The sequence below is a fragment of the Herpailurus yagouaroundi genome, unplaced genomic scaffold, assembly GCF_014898765.1.
Source record: "Herpailurus yagouaroundi ecotype Mexico unplaced genomic scaffold, PumYag 569, whole genome shotgun sequence".
Classification (NCBI taxonomy): Eukaryota; Metazoa; Chordata; class Mammalia; order Carnivora; family Felidae; genus Herpailurus; species Herpailurus yagouaroundi.
The window spans coordinates 5,371,964-5,385,756 of record NW_024412786.1 but is presented as its reverse complement, the minus strand read 5'-3'; the positions used below and the strand labels follow the sequence as shown (position 1 = coordinate 5,385,756).

Sequence of the window (13,793 nt, the reverse complement as noted above, 5' to 3'; positions counted from 1 at the left end):
CCCTCCCTCCCTTCCACGCGTGCGCACGCACACGCTCGCAGGAACACAAGACTGCACGTATCCCATCGTCAGAGACAAAGTCAAGGGCAAGCCGCGTGCTGGAGGGCAGTTGCAGTCCTGTTTGATGCTCTGTCCCAAGGCCTAGCTAGGACAGTGCCCGGCACACAGAAGTCACTCAATTAATAGTTGTTGAGCCAAGGGCATCTATGGGTCCGAGCTGTTTTCAGACCAATCGCACGGTCTCCGGGGCAGGTCACATCCCAGCCGCCTTGTGGGGGTCCCCTGGGTTATCATCTTTCTCCCCGAAAGGGGTGCAGCCTGAGAGACTGTGTTCTCATGAAGCAGCTGGTGAATTAGGGCCCGGAGAAGTTTCCCTGAAGTCTTTAACTCACCACTGAGATACGGTTCTAGATAAAGGCAGGGCGAGTGGGTCGGGGCGGTGAGAGTCTCGGGCGCTCACCCCCTCACCCCTGTCCCTTCCTCAGGGGAATTAATTGGTAGCAAAAAAGAGGACTTTAGGAAATAGCCGTGTTTAAAAGGCCCCTGCTTAATGTTCCCTTTAATTAGAATGGGTTTCACTTGACATTTTTTGCTGACCCGCCGGGGGAGGGAAGCCCCCGCCTGAGTGATTGCCCACTGACCCCGGGATTCCTGCGTCTCAGTTATGCCCCGTTCGTGGGCTCCCTCGGCAGAGTTCAAAAGAATGGCTTTTTCTACAGCAGAACAACAGCCAGAGCGCAAAGAGTCACTCCCCCTGGTCCGGACGCTTCTGTGGGAACCTGGGCCGGGACATTCCTCTGAAAGAAGAATGTGCACACGGGGGACCGCTGGGTCCCTGCCAAGCCCGGTCGTTCAACAGGCTCAACAGGCAGGGCCTGAGCCCTAGGGAAGCCAGGTTCCACACCGCGCCTGGGGATGGGGACGGGGGGGGGGGGGGGGGGGGGGGGGGGGGCGCCACGGTCGGCGTGCACCTGCCCCCGGGGCGCTCTCAGCCAGGCGGAGAGGTGGCCCCCCGTGCCGCGGCGACTCTCGCAAGGTGGGACACGACGTGAAAGGCCAAGTGCTGGGGGAGCCCAGGGGAGGCGCCTGACTCCAAGCCGGGGCAGGACAGGCCTTCACAGGGACAGCTCTGTCTAAGGTGGGACCTCGCATGAGTCAGGATGAGCGAGGCCGGGCTGCACTAACAAACAGGCTCCAGTCTGAGTGTCTCGACACGACAGAGTTCGGTTCTTTACTCTCGTCTCGGGCCAGCAAGGGTCTTCTTGGTGGGTCCCCTCGAGCAGCGACGCGGGGATCCACGTCTGTGGTGGGAGCGAGGCACCCGGTTCGAACTGCCTCGACCCGGATGGCATCTGGAGAGACCGAGGGCCGCAGTTCCAGGGAAGCTGAGGGAGGTTTCCCCTGAACCCAAGAAGAGGCAACGGAGTGAGACCCACAGAGCCCCAGGTCAAGCCGGAGGTGAGCAGGCAAGGGAGGGATGGGGGAGAGAGAAAGGAGAATGGGAAGAAGGAGTGAAGGCACCTTGTCCGCCACACCCGGGCTTACGGTCAGGCGGCGACAGGAGGAAGGCCCGAAGGCAGCCCCCGGACGGGGCTGGCTGCCGGGAGAGGCCAACCGTGTGACCGGAGGGGGGGGAGGAGGCTGGAGGTTGACTTCACCGCCAATGGCCAATGACTCGATCCATCACGCCTGTGGGAGGAGGCCTCCGTGGAAACCCCAAAAGGTCTGCGTTGGGGGAGCTTCCGGCCGGTGGACACACGGAGGCGTGGGGGAACTTTTCCCCTGACGGTGCGCAGAAACTCCGCGCCCCCCGCCCCGCCTCAGCTTTATGCCTCTCTCCCATTGGAGAGTTGCACCCCGTTCTTGAGTTCTGCCCTCTTGTACTAAACCAGGAATCTGGAAAGCGAACTCTTTGGGCTGAGTGAGTTCCATGAGCCTTTCTAGCAATTCTCAAGTGTCAGGAGGAGGCGGTGGGAACCTCTGATCTACAGCTGGCCGGTCGGAAGCACGGGTGACAGCCTGGGCTCGCAACAGGCATCTGAGTGGGGACAGTGTTGGGGGACCGGGCCCGTCCCCTGTGCAGTCCGGACAGGTAGACAGCAGCAGAACTGAGTTCATCTGTGGGACACCCAGCTGATGTCTGGAGAGCCCGACAATTGCTTGGTGTGGAGAAGGACCCGCACATCTCTCTGGTGGCCAGAGTGTTCTAGAAGGTTCTGAGAGTCGTGGCGAACAGAAGGGTCTGGGTGGCCAGAAGTGAAGTTCTGAGAGTGGAATTTAGGAACACAGAAGAGCCGCTTCAGCACTTCCGGTGCGGTGTTTCAACTCACTTACATAAAGTGCAGCGAAGGTCTTCTGAGGGGGAGCCCTGAGGTTGGGGCCCGGGGATGGGAAGCAGCCAGCGATGTGGGAAATGGAGCGAAGGGCATTCCGGGCAGGGGGAGCAGTAAGTACAAAGGCCCTGGGGCAGGAAAGGATCCAGGTTGTCGGAGGCACGGGAAAGAATGCAGCGAGGCTGGTGTACCAGGAGCCGCGGGGGGAGGGACGTCCAGAGAGGCCACTGCAGCAGTTAAGATTCGGGGCCTTAAAAGGCTCTACGAGAAGGGTAGGGTGCAGGCAGCGACAGCACTGAGTTCCCCCGGGTGGCGGTGGGTTGGGAGCGGGAGACACGGAGCAGGGAGGGGTGGCCTGGCTTAGGTGAGGAGCTGGGTGCGGGCAGTGAGGCCCGGGGACGTTGACGGTGGACTCCGGCCTGCCACCTGGGCAGAGACAGTGGTGCGTTTGCGGAGCAGGGAAGGCAGGACAGGAGCGGGGTGCGGCGAGGGCACCCCCAGTGCACGGACAAAGGCACCAAGGCTCAGAGCGGGGAGCAAAGCCAGGAAAGCTCCCCGTGTACTTGGCATGTGTCGAGTGCGCCCCCGGCCTCGACGTGTCCGGTCGGCACAACAACCCCAGAAAACGGTGAGGAGGGTGATATCCCCATTTTACAGAGTGAGAAAGTGAGGCACCGAGCAATTCGACGAGGTCCCGGGGCCACCTGAGAGGCCAGTGGCTGGCCCGAGGTTCGACCCAGCCCATCTGACCTCACAGCCCCTGCAGTCACGCCCCAGGTGACACGGCCACCAGGCTGGACGCGAAACGGCCGCCGGCCTTCCTGACGCGGGGTGCCTCAAGGACAGTCGGAATTGCAAAGCCTCTAGCCGCCAGGGAAGGTACCGGCTCACGTCGGAAATTACGCCTTGCGTGAAACCGGGGTCGAACCGCGCCCTGGCTGTCGCCCGCTGGCATTCCCGGGCACGAGACCTCTCAGCCTGGTCCCCGGGGCTTGTCAGCGGAATCACCACGCCTGGAATGTAGGACCCGCTGCCTTATCTCAGAAGACGGGTGCTAATTAAAATATCCTGTGCCACCATGTGGAAACTACAGACGGGCCCCCACAGCCGGCCCCCTGCTGAGTGGCACAGCCGTGGCCCTGGAGGGCCCTGGAGGTCAGACTGGGAAGAGCGGACCCCACCAGTTGAGTCCGGTCATCGCACGTGAGCCCTACGGCTGCCCTGCAAGCGACTCACTGTCTCCATCCTGCAGACGAGGAGATGGGGTCCCAAAGCGGGAAAGCCACCGGCCTGAGGCCACCCGACCAGCGCGCGGCACAGCCAGCCACAAACCCAGAGGCGTGGACTCTATTCACCTCTTCCGCAAATACATCTCGAGTCTGGCTTGTTCAGAGCCAGGTTCCGGCACAGGGGCTGGGAATGAATAAATTTAAAAAAATGACTATGCTTGACCTCAGTGACCTCGTGGTCAGGGCAAAGGAGCGTAAGAGACCCTCCACTCCGGAATATTCTTCAGCCTCAAAGAAGAGGAAGATGCTCACCCCCGCTACAGCAGGGACAGACCTAAAGGGCGCAATGCTGAGTGACACGGGGCCGACACGCATGGTCCCACTCACGTGAGGGCCCTGGGGTCTCCAGATGCGCAAGACAGAGAAAGTGGACGGTGGGCATCGGGGGAGGGGGCGCGGGCGTTAGCGTTCACGGGACAGAGTTTCAGCTTGGGAAGGTGGAACGTTCTGGCTAGGGATGGTGGGGACGGCGACACAGCGGTGTGAACATAGCACTACTAACCACACGCTTAAGAAGATGACTTAGACGCTACATTTTGTATTACGTGCATTTTTTCGTGGTTAACCTTTCCTTAATCAATTTTTTTTTTATTTTTAAAAAAAAAAATTTTTTTTTACGTTTATTTATTTTTGAGGCAGAGAGAGATAGAGCATGAATGGGGGAGAGTCAGAGAGAGAGGGAGACACAGAATCCGAAACGGGCTCCAGGCTCTGAGCTGTCGGCACAGAGCCCGACGCGGGGCTCGAACTCACGGACCGTGAGATCATGACCTGAGCCAAAGTTGGACGCTTAGCCGACTGAGCCACCCAGGCGCCCCTCCTTAATCAATTTTTGAAAAAGAAACGATTCACTTCGTTCATTGGTTCTACAGCTGTGACTAAGGGCCTTGGTGCCCCCGTTGGCACTGGGCCCGGGGGATTCGCGCGTGTGTGTGTGTGTGTGTGTGTGTGAGGGCACACATCCCCGACCGAGAAGGTGCCCGTGCTGGTAGGGTGCTCCCCCGCTCCTTGGCCGATGACCCCAGCTGCGGGGGAAGCCGGGCACGGGGCGGGATGCTTTACAAACACCTCCCGTCCGGTGCTCTAGGGGAAGCCATGATGATCCTGTCTTGCCCAGGAGGAAACTGAGGCTCAAAATGAGTAACAGGAGAGCACCATCCCCACCTCCTATACTGGCGCTCTCTTGCTTCGTAACATGTCACCCCAAACTCACCGGCCGAAAACGACACGTACTTATCGTGACCCACAGTTCCTGCCGGTCAGAGACCCAGGGGCAGCCGGGCCAGGTGGTTCCGGATCGGCACCTCTCACGAGGCCGTCGGGCTGGGCTCATATGAGGCCTGACGAGGGCTGGAGGGTCCACCTCCAGGACGCCACACTGGCCTGTTTCTCAGCGCGGGGACCCGTCCACAGGGCCGCAGGGGTGTCCTCACAGCATGGCGGGCGTCTTCCCCCAGAGCGAGTGGTTGAAGAAAGCAGGAAAGAAACCGCAGGCCTTCTGCAACACGGCCTCGGGGGTCGTCCTCCCTCACTTCCACACAGCCTCCTATCGGTTACAAAGTGAGCATGTTGAGGGGGTAAGGAGGTCCCTGAGGGAGGGAAGAGCGAGAGCTGAGGCTCATTGGAGGCCATCTTGAACCGGCGGCCGCCCCCGGCCTGTGGGGCTCTCCTGAGCTGCAACCGGGCCAGTGGTCATCCACACTGCGGTCTCTGGCATCCGAGGACACTTCGGAGACAGCCGGGCCCTGGCAGAGGTGGAGGCTGTCCCAGAGAGGCAGCCGCGGAAACACAAGGGGTGGGTGGGCCCGGGGGCATCCTCCTCAGACACGCACACAGAGGGGACCTAGGGACGGGGTGGCCCTGGGGGACGGCCGCATTCCCGGCCGGGGCAGCAAGACCCGGATGTTGGTGCCAGATCTGACACGTGTCCACGGGGGGGCGTGACCTTGCGTAAGCCCCCCACGCCCGCCCTGGGCCTCGGTCTCCCCCCAGGAAGCGGGGTGGTTGGTTGGTTCTCCCACGCGGGACAGAGAATACAGCCGCGTGTGTCGGGGCCATCCCGCTGACGACAAGGGCTCCGGACAAATGTTCCCCATTCCAACAGGACAGTCACGGCGACGTGGAACCGGAAATAGGGCAGGGGACGCAGGCCTCGGCGGGGGGGAGGCGTGGATGAATGAAAAGCTGCAGAAGCAGGTCGTCTGTCGTGAGCCTGTGTCCTGTCGCGGCCGCCGTTTGCCCGAAGCACGGACCCCGGCAGCCGGGCAGCACCAGGGCGGCGTGGGTGCTGATAAAGTAGGCTGATCGCAGCCACGACGTGTCCTGCTTCCCGTGGGCGCCCCCCCCCACCCGCCGTGGCCGCGGCTCAGAGCAGGTACCGCTGGGCCTCCTCACGCTCCAGGAGCCTCAGACGGGGTGCTCGAGGTCCCGCAGCTAATGAACAGGGGACCCAAAGCCCGTGCTTCCTGACCCCCGCGCCCTCTGACCTCCCAGGCAAGGAAGGCGGCACGGGGCTGAAATTGTTTACTCCCGACCCACGGAGCCTTTGCCACGTCACCCGGAATTCACAGCAGCCTTGCTCGAGCCAACGTACGACTTGAGGTCAGTGCTGGGGATTGGAGGGATGGGGCGGGGGGGTTGCAGGTGGATCAGTGGGCGCACAGAAGGACCACTCCGCGGGCGGAGGAGGGCTAAGCGGGTGGACGGACAGGCGGCCCGGTGGGGGCTGGTGCCCGTGTGCCGGCCGGTGGATAACTCGAAGGGACGGCCGGATAAGTGCCAGAGGAGGACGGTAAATGTTGGCTAGAAGTGGGGACAGATGGACAGACAGGTCCAGAGGTAGGTGGGCGGAGGAATCAATGGGTGGGCAGGGCTGATCGTGGGCCTGACTCCCTGTTCCTGCAGCTGGGAGCTAGGGGACAGAGGGAGGTTGGCTGAGGAGGGACCTGTCAGGGACCTGCCCTCAGGCACCTGTCATTCATGCACACGAGCTCTGAGACTGCAGTGCAAGTGGCTCCTGGAACCTGGCCGGCGAACGGGGTCACAGTGGTCACACTGGTTTCGTGGCTGGGGGCCCAGAGATGGGGAGAGCTTCTCCCGCAGCCACACAGCCAGGACCAACCCCAGGGCTCCACCCTAGGTCCAGGCCTCTCGGCTCTGACCATCATCTGGGCTCCGGCAACTTCGGCCCGCCCTGAACAGCCTGCATCATGCCCCCTCGACCCGGCCTCACCCCAGGCTCTGAGGAGCCCCCAGAACCAGCACGATGGTGCCCCGATGTGCGGCCCCGGGTTTGGGGGGACCGGCCGAGGCCGGGTGCCCGTGAGAGAGCCGTGTGGTTCTTCCAGGGGTCCCCTGAGACCTGATGGTCCTCTAAGCCCTGGGGAGCCCCAGGAGCCTCTGTCCCTGGGAGCGGGGGTGACAACTTGATTCTCCAGCAGTGGCTTCTCCCCCACACCTGCTGTGCGTCAGGCACCGGACCCGGAGCCGAGGGCAGGGAGGTTCTTGTCTGCACCCCCGAGAGCCCCAAGCCCGCAAACAGCAGGCACTCAATCAGTGTCGCTCAAGAGGAGAGACAGTCCTGTCTTCCAGGGGCTGCCGCCCAGGCACATTTCTCCGAGTGTCTCGGAAAGAAGCGAGCCACACACGGCCCTGGCCTAGGGATCTGGTCTTTCCATCCACTCCTTGAGAAGTGGGTGTTCGTGGGTGGCACAGGTGCTTGGTCTCAGCTACCCTGATTTTGAGAGAAAGCCAGGCCGCTCTGGACCAGAGACCTCCACAAGTGGGGCCAAAACAGAAACCGGGGAACCCAGGGTGCATCCTTCCAGGGCCTTCACCCCACGGCTGGGCGTGCCGACCTATCGCCTTCTGGCACGTTCCCCATGGGTCGGTCTGGGACCCACTCACCCATGTGGCAGATGGAACCCTAGGTCGCTGCTAATGAGAACGCTGGCTGTGATGGGGGGCACCCGGCACCCCACAGGGCCACTGACCTGTTCCCATCCTAGCCCCGGGAGCACGCCTGGCACACGGTGGGGCTCCAGCAAAGTTTGCGGAGTGAGCGCGTGACCTGACCCAGGAGAGCCGAGAGGCTTTGGACACAGAGGAGCCCGCGTCCAAACCCCAGCTCTCCCTTTAATGGTCCGTGCGACCTGAGGCGACCCGCTTAACCTCGGTGGGTCTCAGTTTCCCACGCTGTGAGATGAAGTTCGTCACGTTCACTTAGCAGGAGCCTCGTGAGGATTCGGCAAGGATGTTTGCAAAACTCGGGGCGCCTGGTAGGCGGGTGCTCGGCGGGGGTGCGCCTGCCGGCCCCTCCCCCAGGCAGTGGGGCCGCCTCTCACCTGTGGGTGGCTGAGGCCCCGCCCCCTCGCAGCCCCAGCCGAGCAGGTGACTGCACGGGCCCTGGGAGCGTGGGAACTTCCTGCCGCCCTGTTTGTCTTGGGCGCCTGGGAGGGGCGGCCACCCTCCGTCCGCTCCAGCACGCTCCTGCCAGATCACCCAGCGTGAAAGGGAGGAATTGTTCCCGCGACCTTTGCTTGCCTTGTCAAAGGCGATTTCGGCAAGTGCCGTCTCTCTTGCCTGAAGGCCGGGCCAGCCCTGGTTCCCCTCTCCCAAAGGGACTGAAAGGGCCCTCTTGGCACCTGGGGGAAGTAAGGGCCCCGGGGGAACCTATAGGAAACACCATCCACGCCTGCCAGCAGGAGCGAGGCCTCACCCCCTTCTATGCCCGCTGCCTGAGCCACCTGCCAGCCAGTGCCCCTTCCCCGTCCCACTAACCACCCCCCAACTCCTTCCTGGTCTTCCCTCCCCTCGGCACCCCCCAGGACCCAGAATAGGACCCAGCCCAGCGTCAGAGGCTCAATCGAGCTCCCCCGCCCAGCTGAGACACCCCCCCTCGCCCCGTACGGAGAGCAAGGCTCCCCCTCTTCCTCTCACTTCTACCTAACCCTGCCTTGGGAGGGTGTCCCCCCGTGCCGGTCTCTGCAGGTGGACCACAGGTCCCTACACCAGCTTCTAACCACTGTCTCGGCCTCCTCTGCCCCCTGGTCACGTGGCCAGCCCACCGCCCACCTGCCCTGCTTTGGCATGGCTGGTGACCCCAGGGGGTGACCCCAGCAGCCGTGGAACCCTGGCTACGTCCGTCACACGGTGGCCCCGCAGGCAGCGCAGCTGGGGTTAAGGGCAGCCTGGGATCACGGAGGCCCCATTTCCGATTTTCCAGAAGATGCCAATCATTAATGATCATTGTTCTTTCCTTCTGGGGCATGAAAAAGCAGGTTCAGCTCACAACCGGAAAAGCAGCGGGTCAAGGTTCCCAGAGGATGAAATGTCAGCCTCCGGCGGCAGTGACATTCACCCAGAAGCACTAAAAATAGACTCGAAGACAGAAGCATCGAGTCTCTGGAGGCTGGAGGCATAAGGTGAGCTTAGGGCAGAAACGGCACTTGCCAATTATGTCTGTGGCCGCACGGCGAGGCAAGGATTTTCCTTGGTTTTGTTTTATCTCCCTTAAGAGACAGAAAGAAAGTAACCTTAGGAAGGGTCCACCTAGAAGGACGTGGCTCTAAGTATGACTTTACCGTATGTAAAAATTCGGATAGAACGGAAACAGGGCAGACCCAGCCTGGAGGGAGATGTGACCACGGCAAGTCGGGGGCCTGGCAGAACTCACCCATTTGGCCCCAGGAGGGCAGAATGCCCCCCCCCCCCAGCTCCGGCGGACTGGCCGTGGTAGCCTGACTGAGGCCAGCACAGTCCAAGAGGACTTTGGTGGTGGTGGCAATGTTCTCGATCTGCTTGTCCGGCACAGAGCCGCAAGCCGCATCTAGGTATATATCAAGGGCTTGAAACGTGGCCGTTACAGTCGAGCCACAGAGTTGTTAATTGTATTTCGTTTTAGTTGACTTAGATCTAAAAAGCCATATTTGAATGGTGGCTGGTGGCTACCCTATTGGACGGCATGGTTTTAGGCTTTAGGGGAAGGAGAGCTCCAATTGATTGGCAATGTCTGCCAGGGACAAAGGATTGGAGAGTAAAGGCCTGAAATACTGCATGACCAAATGACCAGGGATCTGGAGAGATCCAGGCAACCTGAGGCCTAAACCATGGATTCTGGCACCTGGATAGTTTTGACATTTAAGAGAGGAAAAAAAAAAAAATAACTGTAAGGTTTAGTGCTGCACCCCCTCGTCATTTAGTCTCATGGTCTTTCCTAGAGGCAACCACAATCCTTTTAACATGGTCTCCCTCCCTTTGGGACCCCATTTCCAACCTTCCTAACCCTTCTCTACACAGCAGCCAGAAAGGTCCTTCCCAAACACCAATCCAACTACACTCTACCCTGCTCAAAACCTTACATCACTTCTCCCCACCATGGCCATCAAGACCCTGCCCTACAAGGCCTCTCTGGCCTCATTCCCTTTCACTCTTCATCCTAGCATAGACCGCCCTGAGGCCCGCCGCTCTCTTTCTGCCTCACTGCCCAGGAAGCCCCAAAGGGAAGGCTCTTGGCCCATCTCGGCACCCTCCACCCAAAGCACGCTTCTAGAATAGCTCCCGCTGGAAACATAATGTGATTCCAGGAACTCCCATGTATGTTCTTGTGTTGTGCCCTCAAAATAATAAGGCAAGTACCACCATCGCCCTGTTTCGCAGATGAGGAAACTGGGACTCAAAGAAGGGAAGCATTTGGCGAAAGACACAAGAGAAAATGGCAGACCTGAGGCTCAGACAGGAGCAGATGACCATCTGAAACGTTGCTTGCATGGAGAAATCTGCTTCAACATGGCGGCTGTGCTGAGAATGGAAACCAGGTTCCAGAACTTCTAGTGCAGAATTTCTTCTACTGCTAATTCAATACATGCTAGAGGAAGAAAAGGATGGATGGATGCATGCATGCATGCATGGATGGATGAGTGGGTGGATGGAAGGATGTTGGATGGATAATGAATGATGGATGGATGGATGGATGGATGGATGGATGGGTTGGTGGATGGATGAGTGGATGATGGTTGGATGGATGAGTTGATGGGCGAGTGGATAGATGAATGATGGATGGATGGATGAATGGGTTGGTGGATGGATGAGTGGATGATGGTTGGATGGATGAGTTGATGGGCGAGTGGATAGATGAATGATGGATGGATGGATGGATGGATGGGTTGGTGGATGGATGAGTGGATGATGGTTGGATGGATGAGTTCATGGGTGAGTGGATAGATGAGTGATGGATGGATGGATGGATGGATGAGTGGGTTGGTGGATGGATGAGTAGATGATGGTTGGATGGATGAGTTGATGGGCGAGTGGATAGATGAATGATGGATGGATGGAGAGCTAGCTAGACGTGTGGACAGATGGACGAATTGGTGGACAGGTGAGTGGGTGGATAGGTGGATGTGTGATGGAGAGATGCATACACGCATCCATGTATGAATGAACAAAAAGGACGGCAAGACACGGTAAAAGGTCACGACCAGGGAACTGGACAACAGTCCACCTTTTTCCTAACCATTTTTCAGGTGTATCAAAAAATGAGGCCCTGCAAAAACTTCTCTGAGGCTTCTCTTTTTAAGGAAATAAAATGCATCGTAAGCTGCATGTGTGTCAAGAAAGCCCTGGGCTGTGCCAGGGCCTGCTTCCCTCTCTCCTCCTGTCCTGCCACCACCCCGCCCTCCTCCCCCCCCACCCCTTCTGGCTCATCGAGCTCCTCCCTAACTCAGCTTTCCCAAGGGAAGGCTGAGAAACAATAGCAATTTCTTCTGAATGGAACCATCCCCTGAGCCAAAGAGTAAACACGAGAGCGAGAGCGAGGGAAGAGCTGAGTCTGTGTGTAGCCGCTCCAGTGATGATTACATAAGCGGACATACCTGGGAGAGGCGCTGATCCAGGGGATTTTAACAGGCCGGGGTGGGGGGTGGGGGGGCTGGCGGGGGAGGAGGGCAACGGCACACCCAGCGCAGGGATAGCTGTGCAGATACCCAGGCTTGCTGGGAACGGGAGCCAGGTCGGTCTGGGAGGGAAGAAATTCAAGAGCTTGAGGCTGTTCTTACACTAAGACCCTTGCATGATGGGGTTTTTTTTCTTTTTTATCTGCACAACAGCACCGCCAGGTAGGTACAGTTATATTCTCTTTTATACATGAAAAAACAGAAATGAGACACAGAGAGGTGCTGCCCTTAACCAAAGTCACACAGCTATTGTGGCAGAGCTGGGATAGAGCCCTAGTCTGGCTCCAGAGGCGGTGGGCTGATCGAGCTGCCCGGCCGCCCCCTCTTCTTTCTCTCTCCATCCCTCCCTGCCCCCCCTCCTGCCCTCCTGCTTGTCCGTTAAATCACACGTCCATTTATTCTTCCATTTGTCCATCTGTCCATCTACCCACTCAGCCCCCCAGCGGCTCATCCTTCCCCTCAGTCCTGGGCCAAGGAAAATGCAGACTCCGCCTGTTGGGCCCCTTCTGCATGTGGGGGACACAGGAGGAAATTTACAGTGGTTTCCTCCTTTAGTCTACAAGGTGACAGCCAGGTCAGGGTCACTCTCCCCTGTGGCAGATGATGAAACAGGTCTACAGAGCCTCAGGAGCCTCGGCCTTGGGACTTGGGGTTCAGGGAGGGCTTCTCAGAGGAGGCAACCCAAGCAGGTGAGGGCAGGACACCCTGAGTTCCTCCAGCAGAGGTGGAAAGGGTCGGTGCGCTTCTGGTACTGAGAGCCGTGTGATGGACGGGAGGCGGTTAGGAGGATGGGGTCCACCGTAGCCTGGTCACCCCACCACACAGAGCGGCTGCCAGACTCAGAGCTCCCAGGGGTGAGGGGGCCAGGGAAGGGTTCACCTGCGCCAGGCTGAGGATAGACAGCCCAGAGCAGTGGCCTCAGCCTTCCAGAATCTTCCAAGTGACCTGGAACGAGCATGTCTCATCTCTGGACCCCAAGCGTCCCATCTGTAACGAGACGATGGGGGACTCTGTGAGAGGCCTGCTGGGCACTCGTGAGCCTGAAGATGTGCATCCCTCCAGAGGGGCCGCAAAGACAGCCAGGAGCCCAGTTAGCAGGTGAGGCCTTGTACCCGGGCCATCCGGGGCTCCCAGGACCAAACAGATGACCCCCAGGGATGGGCCCCAGTGTACAAGCCGCATCATGAAGGGGCACACAAGGGCTGCTGAGAGCCATGCTGCCATTACATAAGCCACCTACCCGGCCACCACTGGCCAGCTGTGTTACCGGGTAAATAGAGTCCTATATTTACCTATGATGGGAGAGGGACAGGTCTGCCTGGTGATTAGGGCAAAGATGAGCTCAGAGGCCTTCAGCTCTGATTTCTGTTATGCTCCCTGCACACCTCCATGCCCAGCATCTGGGTACCTGCCAGGGCATACCGGCAGAGGGGGCAGTGGGAGGCTGCATCCTAGGAGTGCGGGGCCGTGGGTCTTCGGGTTGCAGGCTTGGCCAGGGAAGCAGGGCTGCCCTCACAAGTGGCAGGAGGCCAGGCCAAGACCAAACGAGGATGACAAGCTTCCAGTGGTCCCCAATGGCCCCAAAGACCTCCCTGGTGTTGGCACCGGTCAGCTGCACTGGAAGGACAGGTGCCATCTGCACGGGGTGAAAAAGAGCTCAGAGACTATGACATCACTCTGCACTCTGCCATTACGGCAGCTTCATGTGGCATTATCTGTCCATGAATACTTGGCTGGATCGGTGTGTGGATGGGTGGATGGACAGTGGGATAATTAGCAGACCACAGATGGACAACTGGATAAAGGAGTGCCACCTTTATGAGTGGGGTGGGAAGATGGAAGGGTGGATTGGTGGTTAGATGGATGGATGACCTATCAGCAGGTAGACTGATTCATGGAATAGTAGGCAGAAAGGTAGATGAATGGGTGGATGATTAAAAGGGTTATGCGTGACTGGATGGATGGCTGGATGGATAGATGGATAATGGATGGACGGATGGATGGATGGATGGAAGGACGGATGGAAGGATGGGTGGATGGATGATGAATGGAGGGATGATGGAAGGATGGATAGAAGGATGGGTGGATGGATGATGGATGGATAGATGATGGATGAATGGATGATGGAAGGATGGATGGATGGATGGATGGACGGATGGATGGAAGGATGGGTGGAAGGATGATGGATGGATGGATGGATGGAAGGATGGGTGGATGCA

General features: G+C 59.2%; 3 long non-coding RNA genes across 3 annotated transcripts in view; 2 read left to right on the top strand and 1 right to left on the bottom strand.

The window, feature by feature from the left end:
* Positions 1 to 961: 961 nt before the first annotated feature.
* LOC121023827 (uncharacterized) lies at positions 962 to 7,895 on the top strand. The gene is made up of 3 exons (XR_005787510.1): positions 962 to 1,458; positions 6,116 to 6,223; positions 7,808 to 7,895. It is a non-coding gene; the product is annotated as an uncharacterized LOC121023827 (long non-coding RNA).
* A 181-nt stretch (positions 7,896 to 8,076) lies between these two features.
* Positions 8,077 to 10,446, top strand: LOC121023831 (uncharacterized). Its single transcript, XR_005787514.1, has 3 exons — positions 8,077 to 8,274; positions 8,902 to 9,045; positions 10,280 to 10,446. It is a non-coding gene; the product is annotated as an uncharacterized LOC121023831 (long non-coding RNA).
* Positions 10,447 to 11,741: 1,295 nt separating this feature from the next.
* The window catches only part of LOC121023829 (uncharacterized), a 6,511-nt gene continuing 4,459 nt past the window's right edge, over positions 11,742 to 13,793 (bottom strand). Inside the window, exon 2 of the long non-coding RNA XR_005787512.1 lies at positions 11,742 to 12,561. This is a non-coding gene — a long non-coding RNA (uncharacterized LOC121023829). The remainder of the gene's footprint in view (positions 12,562 to 13,793) is intronic.